This window comes from Pelophylax lessonae, assembly GCF_965119305.1.
Source record: "Pelophylax lessonae genome assembly, chromosome: 3".
In the NCBI taxonomy this organism is placed as follows: domain Eukaryota; kingdom Metazoa; phylum Chordata; class Amphibia; order Anura; family Ranidae; genus Pelophylax; species Pelophylax lessonae.
In genome coordinates, this window is record NC_138770.1 from 137,309,888 (window position 1) to 137,334,078 (window position 24,191).

Below are 24,191 nucleotides of genomic sequence, written 5' to 3' on the forward strand. Positions count from 1 at the left end.
GGGCATTTGGCCCATGTGTGTCCTGTCCCGGTTTTTTTTCACACACCAGGGATGCACAGGTGCAACATTCAGGCCCCTGCCTGCAGCTTATCAAAGTCTATGACAGGGTAAAATAGTCTGACGCTGGATACTGTACCGAGTGGTACTTGCATATAGGGCCATTTGCATTTAAGAATGTATGTCCAAAACACAGAATAGAAAAGACAAAAAAGAAAAAGAGGGGCGCACCGACCTAGTGCATTACCATAAAACCATTTATTTAAAATATTAAAAAGTGTACAAAGTACTCACAAGACTGGTGTGATACAACACACATCAACATAGCATATGCAGTCTCCAAGGTAGCCAGGTCCCAAATGCGGCGAATGGACATGCAGATGGTCGCATGGGGCTGCTGTGGCTAGGCTGATGCGTTTCAGGGGCGAACCCCCTTCCTCAGAGCCAGAAAAAGTGCTGCTGGATCACAAGCCAGACGGCCGAAGACTAAATGGGAGCTGGCCACACCTCTTCCTGCTCCGCCCCAAACCCAAGGGCGGGACAAAGGGGAGGGGGGGGGGGAAGAAGAAAAGGGAAGGGGAGGGGAAAAGGGAAGGGAAAAATGGGACTCATAGAATAGAAAAGGCAGCAAGAGGGGAAGGGAGGGAGGAGTGGGGGTACTGGGACAGGGAAGGGACATGGAAGAGGGGGGGGGGCAGGGACACTTGTCCAGCCCGGGCCAAACCATGCCCACCTTCCAAGGCCAGCTCGGACTATGTGATCAGTGGCAGAAAATACAGCAAATGAAACACTTGTTCAAACATGAAAGGAAAAATAGAAAACCAAATATGATGAATAATACATTGAAAAAAAAAAAAAAAAAAAAAAATATATATATATATATATATATATATATATATATATATATATATATACACACACACACACACACACACACAATCAATACCTTAAATCTCTATAGGTTCAAGTAAATACTCCACTGCCTTACTTGTGCATCTTCAGTACAACAGCAAGCAGATCAGTGTCAATCACCCCTGACCTGCAATACTGCAGGGGGGACATTGTCCATGGAAGTGGGGCATTTAGGAATAGGACATAATGAAACATGTACAGTGTGTTTGGTATGGTGCACGGGGACCCTATTGGCCTCTGCATACAAAGTGGTACCTGGGATCCTAATGTAAGGTAAGGCGCCGTGACATGAAAAAATATATATATATATATACACACACACACAATCAATACCTTAAATCTCTATAGGTTCAAGTAAATACTCCACTGCCATACTTGTGCATCTTCAGTACAACAGCAAGCAGATCAGTGTCAATCACCCCTGACCTGCAATACTGCAGGGGGGACATTGTCCATGGAAGTGGGGCATTTAGGAATAGGACATAATGAAACATGTACAGTGTGTTTGGTATGGTGCACGGGGACCCTATTGGCCTCTGCATACAAAGTGGTACCTGTGATCCTAATGTAAGGTAAGGCGCCGTGACATGTCCGCTGACCGGGACCAGAATGGTACGCTGCGTGCTTGACAATCCCCATTCAGACGGCTGTGTCATTCCTCTGGGACGCACGCCAACCAGCACCCGGCAGTAGAAGACCGGAACTGCGGGTGGGTGCGTTCCACCTGCGTCACTTCCGCCATCCACTATGGGGCGCTGCACGGTCCATTTACCCACAGATCGCTGGCTTCACAGAACGACAGAAGACATGGGCAGGGCGGCGCTCACCCAACCCCGCCCTCCTTGCTGCATCTCTATGTGGAAGTGATACTACATGTCTGTAGTTTACAGTCAGGCGGCTCAGGATCGTGAACGATGATGACACAATTTATATGGGCTCGTGGAGCATATGAATGTGGTTGGAACATAATAATGATCAAGAATAATGGATAATAATAAATAATTAATTGATTAGATAATGATAACAATAGTAATGATAACAATAGTAAATGAGAAAATTAAAAATTTTCTCACTCGGTACAGCATCCTGCGCCAGCGTTGGCCTATCATAGACTTTGACAGACTGCGGGCAGCTGGGTTGAATGCTGTATATGTGCCTCCTGGGCACACCACAATGCCTGGATTAGACTCACATAGGCTAAATGCCCGGTATGCACACTATATTACCAAAAGTATTGGGAAACCGGCCTGTACCCGCACATGAACTTTAAAGGCATCCCAGTGGTAGTCCATAGGTTTCAATATTGAGTTGGTTCACCCTTTGCAGCTATAACAACTTCAAATCTTCTGCGAAGGATGCCCACGAGGTTTAGGAGTGCATCTATGGGAATGTTTGTGAGGTCAGGCACTGATGTGGGTGAGAAGGCTTGGCTTGCAGTCTCTGCTCTAATTAATCCCAATGGTGATCTATCGAGTTGAGTTCAGGACTCTGTGCATGCCAGTCAAGTTCCTCCACCCCAAGCTCACTCATCCATGTCTTTATGGACCTGGCTTTGTGCACTAAACAAAACTTTTAAGGCATCAGCATACCAAGACATTTTGGGCAATTTCATTTTCATTTGTGGACGGCCTTTTCCTGTTCCAACATGACAGCACACCAGTGCAGAAACAAGGTCCATAAAGACATGGATGAGTGAGTTTGGAGTGGAGAAACTTGACTGGCCTGCACAGAGTCCTAATCTCAACCCAATAGAACACCTTTGGGATGAATAAGAGCAGAGACTGCGAGCCAAGCCTTCTCGTCCACATTAGTGTCTGACCTAACAAATGTGCTTATAGAAGAATGGTCAAACATACAAATAGACACACTCCTAAACCTTGTGGACAGCCTTCCCAGAGGAGTTCAAACTGTTATAGCTGCAAAGGGTGGGCAAACTCAATACTGAACCCTACAGACTAAGACTGGGATGTCATTAAAGTTCATGTGCTTGTAAAGGCAGGCGTCCTAATACTTTTGGTAATATAGTGTATGTTGTCTTAGAGCAGAAAAGCAGGGATTAGATTACTGCATGAAGCATAAAAGGTAACTCAGTCTTGAAGCACTAATCACAACTCCCCACCAACCTTAAATGGCTGAGCGTCCATATAGACTTTTGAAATGGATAAGGAGACCCTGTGCTGCAGATATTTCAGAAAAGCCCCTGAACGGAACACTATGCACTCTTTGTGGGGCATATTTTAATAACTGAAAACCATAAATATTCACTTAGTTGAAATTAAATGGTTTAGAGATATTAGGTCTTGGGATTACAGTTCCTTATTGCTGTTTGTTCTAAGCAGATTTATGTTTTCACTTTGGATAGAGTAAGGTAGAGTTAAAACCCCCATCAGTTTTTGCCATCTGTGTCCTTTTGGGGAGATTTTCCTTCCTTTCCTGTACTATAGCCAAAACAGGATTGGAAAGGAAATCCCTCCAATTTAAGGGAATCTTGTTGTATTAGCAGAGTAACCAGAACTAGTGTCCCCATTGGACGATTTCCCCTCTTATAGTGTTCTGATGTCAACCCAAAATTTGGGATCTTCTTTTACTTTCGCTTTTGATTATAAAGGTAAGCAAGACAAATAGAGAGGTGATTTCCCTAACAGGGGCACAGACAGCAATAAAACATGACATGAGTTCACTTCTCTTTCTGCTCTATCCAAAACTAAAAAAAAAAAAAAAAAAGGTTTTCCATTAGTTACACTTTAAATATAGGTTTATTTCAATTTTTTTCACTGATAATTATATTGTACCTTTGAATGTGACTTTAAGAGATAGGTCTCAAAGTTCCCTAGTTAAGATGGGGGGAATGATTTAAATGAAGTTGAGTTGGGGCAAAGTGTTGAAGTGGAAACTCAATTTTACCCATTAAGCTGATTTTTTGTACTTTATATTTATGTACTGTTACTTTATTTTTTCCTATTTATTTCACTGTCTGTGTTACTTTCTTACATGCCCAGTGTCGACAAAAAATAAAAATTGGCAAATATAGCAATATATATTGAGTATTTAGTGTACATTTCCAGTCTTAACCACTTCTTGTCCCATGCTATAGCCAATTTACGGCTACAGCGTGGCTTCCTGGGTCTGGGAGGGCACATCAGGAGTGCTTCGTGACCTCAGTGTGCCTCGGATCACAGATCGAGGTAAAGGGCCAATCACAACAGCCTTTTTCCATGTGATCAGCTGTTTCCAATCACAGCTGTCTCAATGTATACAGACTCAATTCCTTTGCCGGTTATTAGCTCTTCTTTTCTCATACAGAGGCCATGTGTAGGGGAAAGAGAGCTGCATTTGTGCATTATTAGTGCCCTGATTATCAACACAACCCCATCAGTGGCCATTAGTGGAACCTAATAGAGCCCATCAATGCAGCCTATCAGTGCCCATCAGTGCAGCTTATCAGTGTCCATCAGTGCTGCCTCATCAGTGCAGCTTCATCAATGCCCATCAGTGCAGTTGATCAGTGCCCATCAGTGCTGCATCATCAGTGCAGCTTCATCAGTGCCCATCAGTGTAGCCTCATTAGTGCCCACCAGTGCCGCCTCATATGTGCATATCAGTACAGAATCATCAGTGTATATCAGTGCAGCTTCATTAGTGCCCATCAATTTAGCCTCATCAGTGCATATCAGTGAAGAAGAAAGGTTTTTTTTAAACTTTTTGGTCTTTTTCGTTTATGTAGCAGTAAATTAAAAACCCAGTGGTATTTAAATACCACCAACAGAAAGCTCTATCTGTCTCAAAAAATGCTACAAATGTCATTTGGGTACAGTGTTGCATGACGGAGTAATTGTTATTCAAAATGTAACAGCGCTGAAATCTGAAAATTGGCCTGGGCAGGAAGGGGGTTAAAGTGTCTGGCATTGAAGTGGTTAAATTATAACTAAAGGCAAAACTTTGTTTTCTTTTTTGTTTAGTTTTGGATAGAGTGAAGAGGGATTTGAACACCTGTCAGGTTTTTATTGCTGTCCCTGCCCCTGTAAGGGAGATTTACACCCGGTCAACAACTTCATCACCTCTGACACACTTGGTCAAGTGAAAGTTACCGCAAGCACTTACAGGAACACAAGTGTCGATGCATTTAACTTGGTTGCAATCTAGTACCTGGAAATAGACACAAGGCTGTTTTGTGGAAAATGAACTCATGGTATTGGTAGAGGTTAGAATAAATGGTGGTTTGAGCATTAATTAACACACAAAAGGTTAGTTCAGACACCTAAAATGTGAATAATATTAGCGTAAACAATAGGTGAAGGTCTCAGTGCAGCAGCTGTAAACGGACAGTCTTTAGTCCTAATTCTTCAGCCAGCTAATGTGGGGGCCTAGTTGTACCATTGATGCACATGAGTACAGTCCCAGTCAAACAGGAAGAAAATAAGGCTACTAGATGGCTGTATGGTCAGTTCCTAAAGGGCTCAGTCTCTCCGTCTAGCAGCAGAAAGTAAATAGCCACAGTGGCAGCTTACCAGTCCCAGGGATATTGCAGTTCACCATCCAGTCACACACAGCTATAAGTCCCCTCTATGCTCTGCACCCCAGTAACTCTTGCACACCTGGACTCAGCATTCTGGATCCTACTCAGGCTGCTATTATGCGGCAGTGGTGGTGCACGCTGGACAGTGAAGGCAAAAGAAAGCTGTGCCCTGTACAGCTCGAGAAAATGCAGCTCTTTCACCTCCTTCTGGCAAAAAGGTCTTGATTACATTAGAGTCTTTTTCCTCTTGCTAATATAGCTGTTAACCAGTTCAGCTGCTACAGGGAGCAACTACAACCAGTTTCTCTCTCACTCTCAATTCTTAGTCAAGCACCTGGCCACAAAAGCTTCATGTTATTTTGGTGTCCTTTATCATCCCCTGTGTATAAGCTTTCCAGTCATTGTATGAGAGCATCAAAACCATTTGTATAGAATGACAATGCTTTCGATTATTTTAACCTAAGGCGCAATAGACTAATAATAACTGAACTCTTGGCACATATAAAAACTAGTATATAACATTTAATCTAGTTTTATTTTTAATGTTTAAATAAAATCATATATTTGTATTTACATTTATATACAATATGTAACTTAATCTACCTCAATATCATCCTTCAGTAATCCACTGCATAGCAGAACTTACACTGAGAGAGGAAGGAGCAGCACTCAATCAGAGTCAAACAGAGCTCTGTTGCTGCAATTTGTTTTCAATATACTGAACAAAATATGAAATAATTATGGCCATTATTTTCTGAAAACCTCTTTAGCCACTTCAGCTCTGGCACCTGTATACCTCTTTATGGATTAGATCAAATTTTGCATTTCTGCTATGGGCCTGTTTATTCAGCAATAACGTTGTCATAACTCCTGTATAATAATAATTTTGCTAAATAAAAATGAATTTGTTTTTTTGCAATCTATAGACAAATCTGAAACCAGCGATAGTTTTAAACTAATAAGTGTTTCTGTAGATAAAAAGTGCACATTTTATGTTATAACTTGTCCCGTTAAATAAAGGCATTTTTTTTTTAAATGCACATTTTACTAAGATGCAACACATAAAAATTGGATAAAGAGCGAGGACCAATGCGCTACCTGAAAGGGGTCTGACTCAAGAACCACTAAATGGTATAAGAATGTGCAAAAGTATCAATGTGCAAATAAGCAGTGATGACAAATGAAACAACTATAATCCAATACAATCAGAAAAAGCAGCCAATTCTATTCAGTGTCCCCACTGTAAAGTAATACTATATAAATTAATAAAAATCGGCGCCAATTCATGTATAATTCATATTCCAAAAGGCAGTTCACATGATCCTAATATAAAACTGGTATGCTAAAATATAAAATCAAAAATAAAAACGTGTTGTGGTGAAAATTGCTGCGTTCTTTAAAAATGGTACAGATGGATATATAACACATCCATACAGCTGGATGATTTGCAAAGGTGAATGAAGTTTATCTTCTAATCTGTGAATCCAAAATAGAAGAAGTATATGAGAAAAGCTCTCACTAATATACTGATGTGAGTGGACGGTACAGATGGATAAATATACACAAATCTGTACAAAATGAATCAATGGTAAATGTTGTGCATCAGAAATGTATAAAACATAATAAAAGTGTAGGTATGTGAATCCATAAATATCATATAAAAAAATGGTGCAGATGGATAAAAATGCTACAGATGGATAAATAATATGTAAAAGCTCTTCTCTTAAAATCCAAGATAATAGGTAAGAATACTACATAAACGTGCACGTGATATGACAGAAAAAGGTGATATAGTGCAATAATAACAGCATCAAAAAATGAAAATGAAACACTCGAAATAGTCCATATGGTGAATTAAGGTGAATCGATGGTGACTCCCAATGATAAAGTGACTTGAGCAGGTAAAACACAATAAATATATCAGGTGACCTACTTGTGAATACAAGCAAATAAGTGCAGAACGTGTTGTCTGATGTCCGTGCAATATCTCTCCAGTGAACTAAAAAAATCAAAACTGTGTGCAATGGCCGCTCACCTCACTGCACACTCAAAAGAGCGTGTCTGTGATTAATCTCACTTGGACCGATGATAATCTTTAGGATGGATGGACCGATGGATAATTTCCACAACCCCTCTAACTTCTTAATACACTCTCTCCTTTCCTTATGGATCGCTCCAAGATAAAACACCCCGCTGATGGTGGTCAAATGCCTCTCATCTCGTGTAAATCTCACAGCTTCTCTGCTGTCACTTCCAGCAATGTATGTTAGAAAAATCCGCGCTTAGGATATATTAGAATCTATACAAACACCGGCTGCAGCCCACCTATATAACTATATTCCTAAGATATATAGTGAGATTACTCATGGACTATTCATAATTCTTGGAATATCGATTTTTAGGAACCAAGTGAACTATTTATGGACTATTTATTTATTTGAGATCCTGATTATTGCTGCTACGTTCTCCTGTGGTTGTCTGCTGTCTGCACTTTTTTACATTTTTTATACCTCTTGGATCATTTGATGGATGGTTTTTTATATATAGTGCCCTGTTGGTTTATAATGTGCTATTGGCTTATATTGTAATATTTATATTATTTATTCGGCTATACCTAGGGATTGTTATAGCTGTTCACAATACACCTAATTTTTATCACGTTTTTTTATCACCTCATTATTATCACATATTTTCATTATTATTTTTTATAACACGCCACACAGTTTTGCCTATAGTTCTACTTTAAAACAAAAAAAAAAGAAAAAAGTTGAAATAGTTGAAATTAGAAAAAAATGGCAGTGGAAAAAGATAGCTAAGAAAAGCCTAACTCTAACTATTTTTTAAAAAGGTTCCCTACCGCCTTCTCCTATCTTGCATTCCCTGTATAAAAAGATCTGTGTCTATTTTTAATCCTGTCTGTTTCAGTAATGTGGTCCAGCATCTGCAGCTCCCCTGTGCCAGAGAATCGCTGCTGCAGGGGAGAGGGGAGAGGGGAGAGCTTGACAACAGCTGGGCCATGGGAGCCTATGGGTAATGTCATGGCTCTGGGAATTCACAGCTATTGTTGAGCGCTATGTTACACAAGAGAGACGGAGCTGCTGAATCATTTGCCCAGATCAGACTAGCTTAATAAAAGTACACAGATCTTTTTTGTACAGCATATACAGGATAGATAGGAGGAGGGAACATTTGTAAAAAGAGCTAGAGTTAGCCTTTACTACCACTTTAACTAGGGCTAATTAGGGTTAAATAAGGGTTAGTAAATAGAACACATTTCATTTAATTCCTTTTTTCTTACCAGTAATATTGCTTTAACTTAAAGCGGAGTTCCATTCAAAAGTGGAACTTCTGCTCTTTTGTTTCCTCCCCCCCCTCCGGTGCCACATTTGGCACCTTTTGTTTCTGACAGGTGCGCCGTCCCTTGGAAGCTCGGCCCCCTCCTCAGTCCTCCGCTGCCGAGCCAGTAGGAATGTGCAGTGCGCTTCGCGCATGCGCAGTAGGGATCCGCCCGTGAAGTGCTCTGTTACACAAGAGAGACAGAGCTGCTGAATCATTTGCCCAGATCAGACTAGCTTAATAAAAGTACACAGATCTTTTTTGTACAGCATATACAGGATAGATAGGAGGAGGGAACATTTTTAAAAAGAGCTAGAGTTAGCCTTTACTACCACTTTAACTAGGGCTAATTAGGGTTAACTAAGGGTTAGTAAATAGAACACATTTCATTTAATTCCTTCTTTCTTACCACCAGTAATATTGCTTTAACTTAAAGCGGAGTTCCATTCAAAAGTGTAACTTCTGATCTTTTGTTCCCCCCCCCACCCCTCCAGTGCCACATTTGGCACCTTTTGTTTTTGACAGGTGTGCCGTCCCTTGGAAGCTCGGCCCCCTCCTCAGTCCTCCGCTGCCGAGCCAGTAGGAATGTGCAGTGCGCTTTGCGCATGCGCAGTAGGGATCCGCCCGTGAAGCCGCAAGGCTTCACTACCGGGTTCCCTTACCGGCAATGGTGGCAGCAGCACCCGACAGCCAATGGAAACATCAGCTGCGGTGCCAACATCGCTGGACTCCAGGACAGGTAAGTGTCCTAATACTAAAAGTCAGCAGCTACAGTATGTGTAGCTGCTGACTTTTAATTTTTGGAGGGGGAGGCGGAACTCCACTTTAATTCAGATGCAGATTAAAGGTCATTCCTTTAATCTACATAGGAATGAAACAGAGTAAATACAATATAACAGTAATGTCAAAATATATTTCCCAAATGACATTTGCAGACAGTATCTGTCAGGGTCTTTTTGCACAAGAGTAGATTCAGTTTCACTTAGATTTCCTCAGTAATAAATATTAACCTTCTTTTTGTTTTCCTGCCATTCAGATGGCAAGAGGAAAGGAGAATTCAAGGCACAAGCGAGGTAGTGACAGCTGATTCATAAACAAAGCCATGTGAACTAAGTTTGGGTGTCCAAGTAATCACATGATCATGAACCATACTGACTGGTCCCTGATTGCTGTATCTGACAAGGTTGGATTCCAAATACAGTGCAGTCACATGTCTAGCAGCTAGCATGGGGCATAACATTAAGGAAGATCAATAGGCAGATTCTGGATGGGAAGCAGTCATACTGGAAAGGTGATTTTTAGCAGCAAATTACCAACTTATTTTGTGCAGCAGTTATATGTTTTGTATGAATATTTTGTCAGTGAAGTGCAGTTTTTCTTTAAAAGCATACAAGTATGTGATTCAAAAAGCAGGGATTTTATCACACAATTTATTAGTGTTTATCTCATTCATTTTTGACTCTTCCATAGGCAAACCTCAAAATTTTGGGAGAACTGAATTATGTCAGGTACAGCTGACAGTGCTTATCAAAGTTCTGCAGGGGTAAGCAAGGAACATGATTTATAATAATATTTGGTTAGTGGAGTGTAGTTTTCCATTAAAGGCATACAAGTGTATGATTCAAAAAGCAGGGATTTTATCACACAATTTATTAGCGTTTATCTTATTATTTGTGACTCTTCCGTCAGCAAACCTCAAAATTTTGGGACAACCGAATTAAGTCAGGTGCAGCTGACTGCGCTTATCTAAATCCTGCAGGGCTAAGCAAGGAGCATGATTATATAAAGGGATCCCGGGGATGCCTTCTTTTATTTAATACCGGAAAATTTGGACTTTCGTGTCCCTGATCCCTCTTGAACTTCTTGTTTTCTACAAGAGATTTTAGGGTCACCTGCACTGCACGGAGAGAAGATAACATTTTTTGGGACTGTAAGCTGCCAGCATTGATTCAAATAGGTATGAGGAGCAATATTAAAGTCTGTTTATTCAAACTTGAAAGTTCACTTTTTGTTAAAGTATACTGTATGCAAACTCTAAATGATCAACATTTCACTTGATGAAGCATCATGCATCAGAAAGAGTTAACATTTTTTTTCTTTTTACTAAAGGCAAATATGCTATTTACGTTTCAAGGGAATAAAACTTTGCAAGGGAATGTCCCCTTAATGTTGCCTAGTGAAAAAAGTGAAGCTTTGTTGATTTATAAAAGAAAGAAACAAAGATACTGTTTTTTATTTATTTATTTTTTCTTTCAAGTGATTTGGGCATGCTTTGCAAAAATTGTGGGAAATTGTTTTACAGGGTGGTGGTGCACTAGAATCTTGCAGTTATATATATGAAGGAACAGATTTAGTAAATTATTGTAATTTTTTTGTTTATTTTTTTTATTATTTTTATGTTTTATTTTTTATTTCTGCATTTAAAAATTGCCATCATAATCTGAATATATCATGGTTGGGAGGCAGCTATCTCTTTAAAATATTTTCAGCACTGTTTCCATGTGTTGCTTTCACAATCATTTTTATGCTTCATGTGCGGCTGATGATGCATAAATAGGACTCTTGTTTCATTCCTTCACCTCTATGTTTAAGCCGAGTAGGCAGGGCGAAATGCATCAGGGAGGGGGCTTAGGAGGGGTTTAAGGCTGAGACCATTCACATTCCTCACGCTCTGTTGAGCTAGTGGTGTGGTGTCTCATCCCCCGATGCAGAAGAACAGATGGGGGATGGGGGCAGAGTGGTGTCATCCTATAATTGCAAGTGCCTTCCAAAGGACCTTTATGGCAGAAGCACCAAGTAGTATTTTAATGAATGCTGCAGATTAAAAAAAAAACATTCAAATGACTATTGAAAGTATTTTAATATGTTAAAGCTGGTATGAGACTGGGTTTACTTTATTCAAAATGAATTTAATTTGATAAGATATATGTATACCCTAAGTACATTTTAATGGTTAATGTTTCATTTTTATCTCATGAGCTTTCAAAGCCATTCACCCTGAAGCTTTATGTTATCTTAGAAAGTTGATTACAAGAAACTTGTCCAAAACATACTGAGGAACTGACTTTAAGAGGCTTAAAAGAAACTGCTCGAACTTTAAAGATTTCCATCAAATAGCCTTTCAACTTAAAGAGCACAAGGTAGGATGTTAATGCTTAGATAAGGCACTATAAAGAAATGTTAGTAGATAAGTAAAAACACTTAGCACTGGGATATGGGATTTTGCCATTTCATTCTGCAAAAAGTAAAATTCTGAAATTATTGCACTTTTTATGTTTAATCTCTATAGGCGTGAAGTTTTTGAAAAATGAAAATAGTAAACACTTGTATTTGATTTGCATCCAAAACCTCTATTTAAAGTAAGTCTAAAGACAAAAGTTTTTTTTTTCCATTTTGAAAACATTAGAGGTAAAGCCTACCCCTGTTGTCATCTATTCATCTATGTTCCACTCTGGAGGTTTCCCTTCATTTTGGGCATTAAGGTAGAAGTCCTGTCAAATCCCATTTAAACTTAAACCTGTTCTCACCCTAATTCTAAGCCCTGTACTAAATACCCTGTAGAGCAGGGGTTTTCAAACTATGGCCCTCCAGTTGTTCAGGAACTACAATTCCCATCATGCCTAGACATGACTGTGAATGTCAGAGTTTTACAATGTCTCCTGGGACGTGTAGTTCCACAACAGCTGGAGGGCCGTAGTTTGAGGATCCCTGCTGTTGAGGAAAGATGTGTATACCTAACTATTCTGAGGACACTCCGGTCCGGTCATGTGATTGGCTCCTAGCACTAGCTTCAGGGTGGAGGAGGGAAAGCTGGAAGTGGCTGCAATACCTATGCGGTACCTTGGTAGTGAACCTGACGAACATGGGACAGATCCACCATATTTGTAAGACAACTCCCGAGGTTGAACAGCCATGAAAGCCTGAGCTGGGAGAAAACTTTTGAAGATGTGCTAATTGGGATGGAGCTATGTGCCATTTCGCAATGGTCTTGAATAGTTTAGACAATCTATAAGGGGTCTTGAGTAGTTTAGTGATTGTAAACCCCATGTGTCATAATTATTAAAGACTAACAGATGTTTGCAGTGTGTACAATAATCAGGTAAATCGCATTATTTGTACCTTGTTATTCCACTGCGTACTCCTGTTACACTGCACACATTATCTTCTTTTCCATGGGCATGTCAATGGCCTGGAGCTTGGGAGGCAGAGTCGTGATGTCACTGGACTTCCCTCCCAGCTGTACATGCCCCCACAAATCTCCCTGTCTTGGAATAGCATCGCGCACTGCTGATGTACAAGTGCGAGGATGGCGCTCAACCTCACTGGTGCTCCTGTAAATCTCCAGGCTCACGGCTGGATAGCACAAACCCCTGTTAGCTGGCCACACCCCTTAAGAATTCTTGACCAATAAGAGATCCAGGAAGGCACCACCTAACTTCATCTAGTTCACAATTCTCAGGTGCCGAACAGCCCATCCTGGGGCAGCCGGAAGAGGTAGGGGGAGCAATCTGTGTTACAGTGCTGTGTGCACAGCTGTGGGACACACGCCCCCTTCTCTCATGCTAATGCATAAGACTGCTACTTAGTCTGTCAGTCACAGGAGAGGGGTGTGGTGAATCACACATTTTTGTTATGTGTCGTTTTTTTGCACTGCAGGGAAGTGGAGAGGATTTCAGATTATTGGCTGCTCTTTTTCTTGCCAGACTGGGGACAGATGACCTCTGCTGCTTTGCTGTGTGAGGTAGACTGTCCATTTTAATTGGCATTTTTCAGGCTTACAACCACTTTAATTCAAACTGATAGATTTGCACATGGGGGAGGGGGCTAATGATGAACTCAGATATCCCATGGATATATATTGCTAGTGATAGATAGATATCATTTTTGATAGAACAATCAAAACCTTCATCAGATTTACTAAATTCACAAAGTCAATGTAACTGTAATTTTCAAATCTTATTGGATGCAACTAAAAATAAATGTCACTTTTTTCACCATAAGTATCCCTATCTTGGTGTGTTAACTTTACAGATTGAGCATTTTATGTATTATCATCAGTATGGTCATTAAAGGAAAACTGCCGTAAGATAAACATGGAGACTTCCATTGTTGACCTCTACTGAAAATGGTAGTTACATAGATGACATATTATTCCTCTACTGTCAATGCTTTAACCTGGAACAGTTACATAGAAGGGCATATTACTTTGATTTTCCTTATCTGCATAGTTGCTGTAGTAGAGTTGAGGGCCAGAATATTCAGCCAACTAATATTTAACAATAGTAGGTCAACATCCTGCATATTTCTCTTGTCACAGGCTTACTTTGAAGCTGAAGTCCAGTCAAACAGCTAAATGCATAAATTAACCACTTCAGCTCTGGAACGCTGTACCCCAAGACAATTGATGTCCTTTTTTCCCACAAATAGAGCTTTCTTTTGGTGGTATTTGATCACCTCTGCAGTTTTTAGATTTTGCACTATAAACAAAAAAAGAGCAACAATTTTGAAAAAATATATATATTTTTTACTTTCTGCTATAAAACATTCCCAATAAAAAACATTTAAAAAATCAATATTTTTTATCAGTTTAGGCCAATTTGTTTTCTGCTACATATTTTTGGTAAAAAAAAATCCCAAAAAGCGTATTTTAATTGGCTTGCACAAAAGTTATACAGTTTACAAACTACAGGATCGATTTTTGGACTTTTTATTATTTTTTGTGTTTTTATTAGTAGTGATCTGCGATTTTTAGAGGGACTGCGACATTGCGGCAGACAGAGCGGTCCCCTAACTGACATTTTTGACACTTTTTGGGGACCAGTGACATTAATACAGAAATCAGTGCTAAATAATATGCACTGTTACTGTATAAATGACACTGGCAGGGAGGGGGTTAATACTGGGGGGAGAACAAAGGGGTTAATTTATGCCTAATAATGCTTACTGAGCGGGGCTCTGTGACAGGCACAGAGAGATGGGGGTTTCAGCTTAGCTGAAACTCCTGATCTCTCTCTGCCTGTGTCACAGAAGACCTGCCTGGTTTGTTTACATAAGCAGGCGGGTCTTCTGTCAGTTTCTCTGACGATCGCGGGAGGCCAGGGGCGATCGCCGCCGCTCCTCCCGCTGCCTGACTCCCACTGTGTCTAATCACTGCTGAGACCGCGTGCACATAATCACGTAGTACCCTGGGCCGGTCGGCAACTGGTTGAATACATAAAAGAAAGTTGTTTTACCTGCCAAAGGATGTTTATTTCTGTCCATCCCTGTCTTTTTTTCTGAAGCTTTGATTTGATTTACACTTATATTTATTATTAACACCTCTTGAACCTGTTTGGGTCAGGAGAAAATTTTGAAACATATGCAGTACGAGTGCAGCAGAGATATTATTTTTTAATACAGACCATACAGATTTTGGTAATGACACATTGGCTGATTATGTTTGCAGATAAAATCAGTGATGTTTAGGAAATCTGATTAAAATAAAATCCTAGGCACCCTGAACAAAATTAGAATAAAAACAATTTGAACATTCCGTTTACTCAGCTCACATCCTGCTAAATGAAAAAAAATTATTCAATTTCTATTATTTAAATAGCTTTGTGCTTTAATAGACTAAAGTTGTGCTGTTTCCCCGAAGTGTTTGCTTACATCAATTACAACTCTAAAACTTTTCATGTAACCGTTTTAAAGTAAAGAGTGCCTGCAAGTCTCCCTGTACAACGCTGAGTCAATAAAATAAAAGGCTATATATTTTGGCCTTTTTTTTTTTACTTATACAATTTCTAAATGTATACAATAAGCTGTGTCACAGCACATTACAAATCAAATATGCTATATAATGGCTATGTAATGGCTTTAACACTCCCTGCCAGAGCCCATGTTTTCATTTTTCAGACACATGCTAAAATGATAATTTTCTTTTTAATAAAAACACAGTTAGAATCCCAAAACATTATATATGATGATATTAGCACAACTGCTTATCAAATATACATTTTCAGTAAAAAATACAGTCAACTCAATTTTAGTGCATACAAACATTTTTCTGTAAAATTAAAAAAAGTGAATTCAGTCAAATAAATAGATACCAAATATGTCAAAGTTTAAAACTGCACACAAAATTAATACAAACTACAAAACCCCAAATTTTGCATAGGTGATGTTTAAAAAAAAAAACCTTTGTAGCTCATCAATTTAGAATAATTGCATTATAAATATTCCTCTCACTTCAGCAGGCATAGTGATATCTAATATGTGTTGTACATCAATGTATCTACTTATAATTAACATATGTGTGCATTTGTGCTCCTATATGCATGCAAATGGGGGGCAAGGGAACTTATTTAGTTAAGTTTATTGCTATCACAAAAGGGCTAAGAACTCTATGGTATAAAACTCAATGTTATAAAAAATAAATAAATTACTTCACGTTGAAAAAACAAAAAAAAAAAAATCAGTTTCTTTAAAATGTAAATTACAGTGATACGATGTGAAGAAATGTTTAACAACCACAATAAAAAAATACAAATTAATATTTATCTCTTTCTAAAATAAACATTGGAAGTGTAGCTCTCCTTAATATAATGCAATACAATTACACCAGAGCGAATAAAAATTCCATCTTTAGTCCTCATGCAATGACTGTAAGGTGAATAAAGATATACAGTAAACCCCCCTCCATTGCGGGGGTTACGTTCCAGACCCAGCCGCGAAAAGTGAAAATCCGCGAAATAGAAAAACCCTATTAAAATGCATTGTAGGCATGTTTTTTTACTGTCACTGTACGTGTAGAAGCATTTTAAGGTCTTTAAACACACTTTTAAAACAATAGAATCTCATTTAAACACATAAAAGATACTGAGAGACATAGCAAGAGCTATGGAAAACACAAAAATATTTCATTTTTAATGATTTATATAGTAAAATAACATTACAAAAAAAATGCGATATACCGGGACCGCAAAAACTGAACCGCGATGGAGCGGGGGTTTACTGTAACCCAAAGAGAAGGAGATCCACCACCACCTCAGGAAGAACACACAGCCTCTTACCAGATGGGGTTGACCACCTAATTACATGTGGTCAAGACACGCAATAATACACCTGGAATAGTTCACAAAGGACCCGGTCCACCGATATGTATGACCAGCTTAGGACTTTCCCACACTGAAGTGGCCAGATAGTAAAGGCAGTAAACTTCCACGGATATATCCCTATAGGGATAGAGACAAAAACCAAAACTGACCGCCAAATGACCACAAAGAACAAAAAATGTAATATATTGCAGTCTTTAGATGTGGTGGCTGCATTCATTTGTTTTCTTCCACTAACACACGTCTTGTTGTAGTATAAGCATCAGGACTACAGAACATCTCCCCATCTCCTCTCCACAGCACAGAGGAGTGTTCTGTAGTCCTAATATACTTCCTGATAATATTATTTGAAATAACAGTACAAAGTACACAAGACACAGAACTGTATTTACTTCCCTTTTTCAAAATTCATTCAATGGTATATTTCACGGAGGGGGCAAAGAAGAGTTCATTGTTAGGGTTTACATGCACTTTAATTGGCCAACTAGAGCTAGAAGCTACGAGTGCCATTGTTTCTTGATGAGCCATAAAAATTAGTTCTCCTGGTTATTACTCTTGAGTCAGTGAATCTGAATTCTTTGCTAAGCCTATTTTTCTAGGTTTTAGTTTAGGACAACCCAGATGCTACAAGCTCTTTGGGAGCCTGCTGGCTATAGTTTGACTAAGGCTAGGTTAACCATTGTACAGTGCGATTTTGATCAGACTTTTAATGCAATTTTGTAGTGCAGCTTCAGTGCGACTTGGTGCATTGTTGATACATTTTTAACTTTTGTTCTACTAATGTAGTGTTACCCCAGCAGGAGCCGCTGGTGATGATGGGTTATCTGTTCTGCCATGACTCAGTAAACTGCTTGTTCCTCAATGACACACCTGGTTGCAGCTTGGGACATCCTCACACCTGTGTGACTTAAGCGTTAGTATTCTTGCAATCTATATCAGCACCATGAAAGTGGGCCACCAACAACTGAAAGATAGATTATTTCAATGTATTATATTAAGGCATGTTAACAGTGTGTCAATTGACAAATAACAACAGAACACTTTCAAAACTGTAAAAAGTGAACACAGACATATAACAGAGGATTTCAGTTCAGTTAAATCCTCTGCTATAGGCCAGTGTTCACTTTATCTAGTTTTTGCAGTTTTGAAAGTGCTCTGTTCAAGTTTAACCAAAGTAACCAGTAGCTGGCAGAGTCAGAATCAGCTAACCCAATATTGGGTGATCTTAGGTGCACCCTGAGCTTGCAGCCTTTTATTGGGTGAATTCACTGAACCAAATAAAGGGGTACCCCACAAGTTGACTTCAGTACAAGGTGCCTGAATAATCAATAGCAGCTGGCTCTTGTTGGAGCCCTATTGTAGGTGGTGCACAGTCCTTTAGGAATTTGGTTGATGAGTGACAGAGCTGCTAGGTCAGAGCAGTCTTTATAGTGTTAACTGTGTGTGGTCAGAGTTTAGGATTCTGATTTTAGCGCATTACTCCAGGACAGGAGATTATACAGGGACACTACTGCGACTTACCCCTGCTGTCAAGAGAGTGACCACACCCCTTAATTTAGTTAGCAGTGGGGGGGGGGAGCGGTACTGTCATTCAGTGAGTGTCAAGTGATGAGAGCAGTTGTGTTCGGCAGACGGCTTTTTTCTTTTTTTTTTTTGATGCGGGTCAGCTGCCGGCGTTCAATGGGATTGATGATGGATTAACATTGGGGCCTTTTTATTTATTTATTTTTTAAAATAAAGGCCTCATCAAAAACTTGTCTTGTATCTTTTTTTCATTTGGTGAATAAATAGGGATTGTATGTACCCCATACTCATTCACCTTGGGAAGCCGGGATCTTGGGGCTCACTTCCTCTTTCCTAGACTGAGGGGCTTCATGCTTGAATAAGGGCCTGATATAGATTTCGGGGGGACCCACATGCCTTTTAAAAAAAAATCTATTATCGCCACTGACACCAGAGATGACTCATCGCTAGCAGTAGGTCACAGGTTGTTAGGACGCTGGCGGGTTGTAGATGCGATTTCCATTAAAGTCTATAGACCACAAAATCTCACTGCATCATGCCAAAGTAGCACAGGACCCTCCCCCAAAGTCACATCGCAGCTGAGCTGCATTAATGTTAGCAGGCACTTTTTGAAGCCGTTATTTCTATTGTCATGTGATTCGGTGCAACCCAGGTCGTATCTTAAATCACATCAGTGTGAACAAGTCTAAAGGTTCATCATTTTAAGTGCTTTACTGTAGAGTAAGATTAGCAAACTTGTTTGGCAGCAGAGGAAATACTATGGGGTTGATTAACTAAAACTGGAGCATGCAAAATCTGGTGCAACTGTACATGGTAGTCAATCAGCTTCTAACTTCAGCTTGTTCAGTTAGGCTTTGACAAAAAAAACTTGGAAGCTGATTGGTTTCTGTGCAGAGCTGCACCAGATTTTGCACTCTTCAGTTTTAATAAATCAACACCTATATATTACACGTTGGCAACGTAGTGTCTCAGTAGGTATACTACTTATCAAAAATAATCCTATTAAATAACAGAATAAAGAAATGTTATGTGAAAATAAAAGCTGAAGTGATCAAATAATTAAAGGGAAGTACAGGTACATGTATTTTAGTTCTCACAACTATAAAATTATAGTTTAAGTGTAAAGTGGTTATTGACACATTTAATTATGTATACGAAAGTGACAAAAAAATTGCCTCTTTAGCAACAAGATATCATTTTATACATCTGGTGTTAAAAAAGACTATATACAGTATATACATAATGTTTAACTACACATGGATCTTATGAAGAATAATGTAGGAATAAAGTCTGGGGTGTACACATAATAAACTGAGATCACATGGTAGAGTTACAAAGGAGATTTTACCCGCTTGCATATTTACTGCAGCAGGGTGGCACGGGCATGCAGGATCACGAACATGTTCCTGCAACTTCTGTGTACATTGGACACCACAGATTGCAGCTCCTGGTACCTGACTGCTTTGAGCGGCTGGGGGATCATGTGCTCACTTTGTGATCACATTCCTATAGTGATGCTGTGATTGGTCCACAGCTATACCATGGTGCCTGGGCCAATCAATCACAGCACCCTGTACCTCGTGGGCCCATTCATGACAGTTTAAAACTTTGTTGTTTCAGTGATCATCATGCTTTTTTTTTCAACATTTTCTGTCTTTTTTGTTTATAAAGCAAAAAAAAAAAAAACAGTGGTGATCAAATACCACCAAAAGAACGCTCTATTTGTTTAAAAAAATTATATAAATTTAATTTGGGTACAGTGTTGCAGTTAAATTAGCACAGTGCTGAATAGCAAAAAATGACCTGGTCATAAAGGGAATAACATCTTCCAGAGGTCAAGTGGTTAAAGTGGAAGTGAATACAAACAATAAACAACTGCGAACAGGCAGGCTCTTTATTGCAAATAAATACCATTACCTGCCTGTTCCCACTCCTCTCCAGAATGTAAATGGTGCTGCATCATTCATTTATGTTTTTGGCACAGTGGGTCAAGATACTAGTGCGGGACTGACATCATCCTGCTCCAGCCAAGCAAGTCAACTGAAGCCACCCCGGAGGAGGTGGGGAAAGGAAAAGGGACTTTGCGGGTGTTGGACCATTGGAGCATGGGTGAGTATTTGTGCCTTTAGTTCTGCTTTAGCCGCTTGTCAGAAAAACATGTTGATCATTGTTTCCAGATTCTTGCTATTAGACTCTTTAAGCATGGAATAACATTTTAAATAGTGTCAAATAAAATAAAATGGAGTAGTACCGAATCTCTGGCTGAATTATATGCTTAAAGTAGATGAAAGTTATTGCTGAGAATGTGAGTTTGGACAACACAGAGTATGCCATAGAGCTGGACAGTTGCACCCAATGGAGGAAATGCACTTTGGGAAACAATATCCTGAGTATCAGAGCTAATCAAGTCGTATTAGGGCTGGGGCTAGAAAGGGGACAAAGTACTTCTACTGTTGGGGAGCAGCTGACCCTCTCCATGTAGCACGCAGAAAGTGACCTTGACCCCCATTTCACATGAAAGTTTTAGTGAAAGGTTTTTAAACCACCAATTGAGCACCTAGTGGCGTGAGTGGGGGACTCAGTTGACCCTGCTTTCAAACAAGTAAAAACAGGTAAAATCTTACAGGGGGGACTCAAAAACAAAAAAACAACAAAAAAAAAAACTGCTGTTCTAATGCTAGAGACAGACTGCATCATATGTCATTTTTTATTTTGCCCACAGTTACACTTCAAAACAAGTAAGTTGTTCAAAGTGTAACAAGCAGTGAGGGAAAAAAGTATTTGATCTCCTGCTGATTTTGTACGTTTGCCCACTGACAAAGAGATAATCAGTCTATAATTTTAATGGTAGGTTTATTTTAACAGTGAGAAACAGAATATCAAACAAAAATATCCATAAAAACGCATTCCAAAAAAGTTATAAATTGATTTGCATTTTAATGAGTGAAATAGGTATTTGATCCCCTATCAATCAGCAAGATTTCTGGCTCCCAGGTGTCTTCTATAGAGGTAATGAGCTGAGATTAGGAGCACTCTATCAAAATGAGTGCTCCTAATCTCAGCTTGTTACCTGTATAAAAGATACCTGTCCACAGAAGCAATTAATCAATCAATCAGATTCCAATATTTCCACCATGGCCAAGACCAAAGAGCTGTCCAAGGATGTCAGGGACAAGATTATAGACCCATACAAGGCTGTAATGGGCTACAAGACCATCGCCAAGCACCTTGGTGAGGGGGTGACAAAAGCTGGTGCGATTATTCACAAATGGAAGAAACACAAAACAGCTGTCAATATCCCTTGGTTTGGGGCTCCTCGTGGAGGTTCAATGATCAAGAGAACGGTGAGGAATCAGCCCAGAACTACTTGGAAGAATCTTGTCAATGATCTTAGGGCAGCTCGGACCATAGTCACCAAGAAAACAATTGATAACACACTACGCCGTGAAGGACTGAAATCTTGCAGAACCCACACGGTCCCCCTAATTAGAGATGTCCTGAACTATTTGCCGGCGAACAGTTCCCGGCGAACATCGCCTGTTCGCGGTCGCCGCGGCGGAAGAACATATGCGATGTTCGGTCTGCCCCCTATACGTCATCATTGAGCAAACTTTGACCCTGTACCTTACAGTCAGCAGACACATTTCAGCCAATCACCATACCCTGCCTCCCAGACCCTCCCACCTCCTATAAAAAAGCAAGGACAGCATCCATCTTAGATTCATTCTGAAGCTGCAGTGTTAGTTAGAGCAGGGAGAGTGCTGCTGCTGCTGCTGAATTAATAGCTAGGCCAGTGTTCTGTGTCCACTCCAGTCCTCAAAGACTCATCTGCTGTAAGGACAGCATCCTGACAGCACCCCAAAAAGCCTTTTTTAGGGCTGGTACATCAGTCTGCTTTTTTATATATATATATATATATATATATATATATATATATATACTGTATATATATATATATATATATATATATATATATATATATATATATATATTGCAGTTGCCTGCCCGTGTGTGAGAGGCCACAGGCCCACAGGCTGTACTGATAGGGGATGTAACAGGGATTAACACACCACTCATATAGGGTGGCACAGTACATTGCAAGGCGCACGTGCAGTGCCCCAAATTGGAAGTAAGAGGACCGACCAACCATCTTCTTCCATCTCCCGGTTCCTAAAATCTATTCCATACACCGCCCCCTGATAGGGGACAAAGCAGAGATTAAACTGGTAAGAACAGATTTTTTTAATTAAAAAAAAAGAGGACAGCCTCGGTCTGGGTATTTTTTGGCCGCGTTACTGAACGCTCATGCACAATGGCTGTAGGCTCATGCGTCCTTTTGCGGAGGTGACAAACCTGGTCAGTCAAACCCAAGGCAACATCATCGACCTCATCCCATATGCATTTTTTCTGGAGCGTGCGCTGCGAAGAGTGCTGGATCAGGCCGTAGATGAGCATGAAGAGGAAGAGTTGTGGTCACCAGCACCACCAGAAGCAGCCTTATCGTCATCGATTGCTGGACCTGCGGCAACGCAGAGAGAGGAGTCTGAAGAAGAGGAGTCAGAGGAGGAAGGTGGCTTTGAGGAGGTGGAAGAGCAACCACAGCAGGCATCCCAGGGGGCTTGTTTTCACCTTTCGGGGACCCTTGGTGTTGTACGTGGCTGGGTGGAGGAAGAGATCTTCACTGACGTCAGTGAGGATAAGGAACGGGACATGGCTAGCTTGGTATCCAACCTTGAGCAAATGGGGAGATTGCGGTTGTGCAAATGTACTGTTTGGGGTTGGTTGTGGTGCGTTAAACGGGGAGTTTGGTCTGTCACTGTGAAGCGGGGGTAACCCTTACACTACCTGATCGATACAACATCATACCTGATAGTATACACACACTGGATGTTTTAAAGCATGTTATTCCAAACAATTTAGGAATGTTAGGTGATTTATGCCCTTTATGGATTAAAACCCAACTCAGCATCAACTACGTCATTTTTCATGGGAGTTTTGCCATGTATCCCCCTGCGGCATGCCACAGTCCAGGTGTTAGTCCCCTTGAAACAACTTTTCCATCACTATTGTGGCCAGAAAGAGTCCCTGTGGGTTTTAAAATTCGCCTGCCTATTGAAGTCTATGGCGGTTCACCCAGTTCGCCCATTAGCGAACATTTGCGGAAATTTTCGTTCGCCGTTTCCTACCCCTAATCAAGAAAGCACATGTACAGGCCTGTCTGAAGCTTGCTAATGAACATCTGAATGATTCAGAGGACACCTGGGTGAAAGCGATGTGTTCAGATGAGACCAAAATTGAGCTCCTTGGCATTAATTCAACTCGCCATGTTTGGAGGAGGAGGAATGCTGCCTATTACCGCAAGAACACCATCCCCAATGTCAGACATGGATATAGAAACATTATGCTTTGGGGTTTTTTTCTGTTAAGGGGACAGGACAACTTCACTGCATCAAAGGGATGATGGAGAGGGCCATGTACCATCAAATCTTGGGTGAGAACCTGTTTCCCTCAGCCAGGGCATTGAAAATGGATCATGGAGGGATATTACAGCATGACAATGACCCAAAACACATGGCCAAGGCAACAAAGGAGTGGCTCAAGAAAAAGCACATTTAGGTCCTGGAGTGGCCTAGCTAGTCTCTAGACCCTAATCCTATAGAAAATATGTGGAGGAAGCTGAAGGTTTGAGTTACTCATCAGCCTCAAAACCTTATTGACTTGGAGAGGATCTGCAAAGAGGAGTGGGTCAAAATCCCTCCTGAGATGTGTGCAAACCTGGTGGCCAACTACAAGGAACGTATGACTTCTGTGAT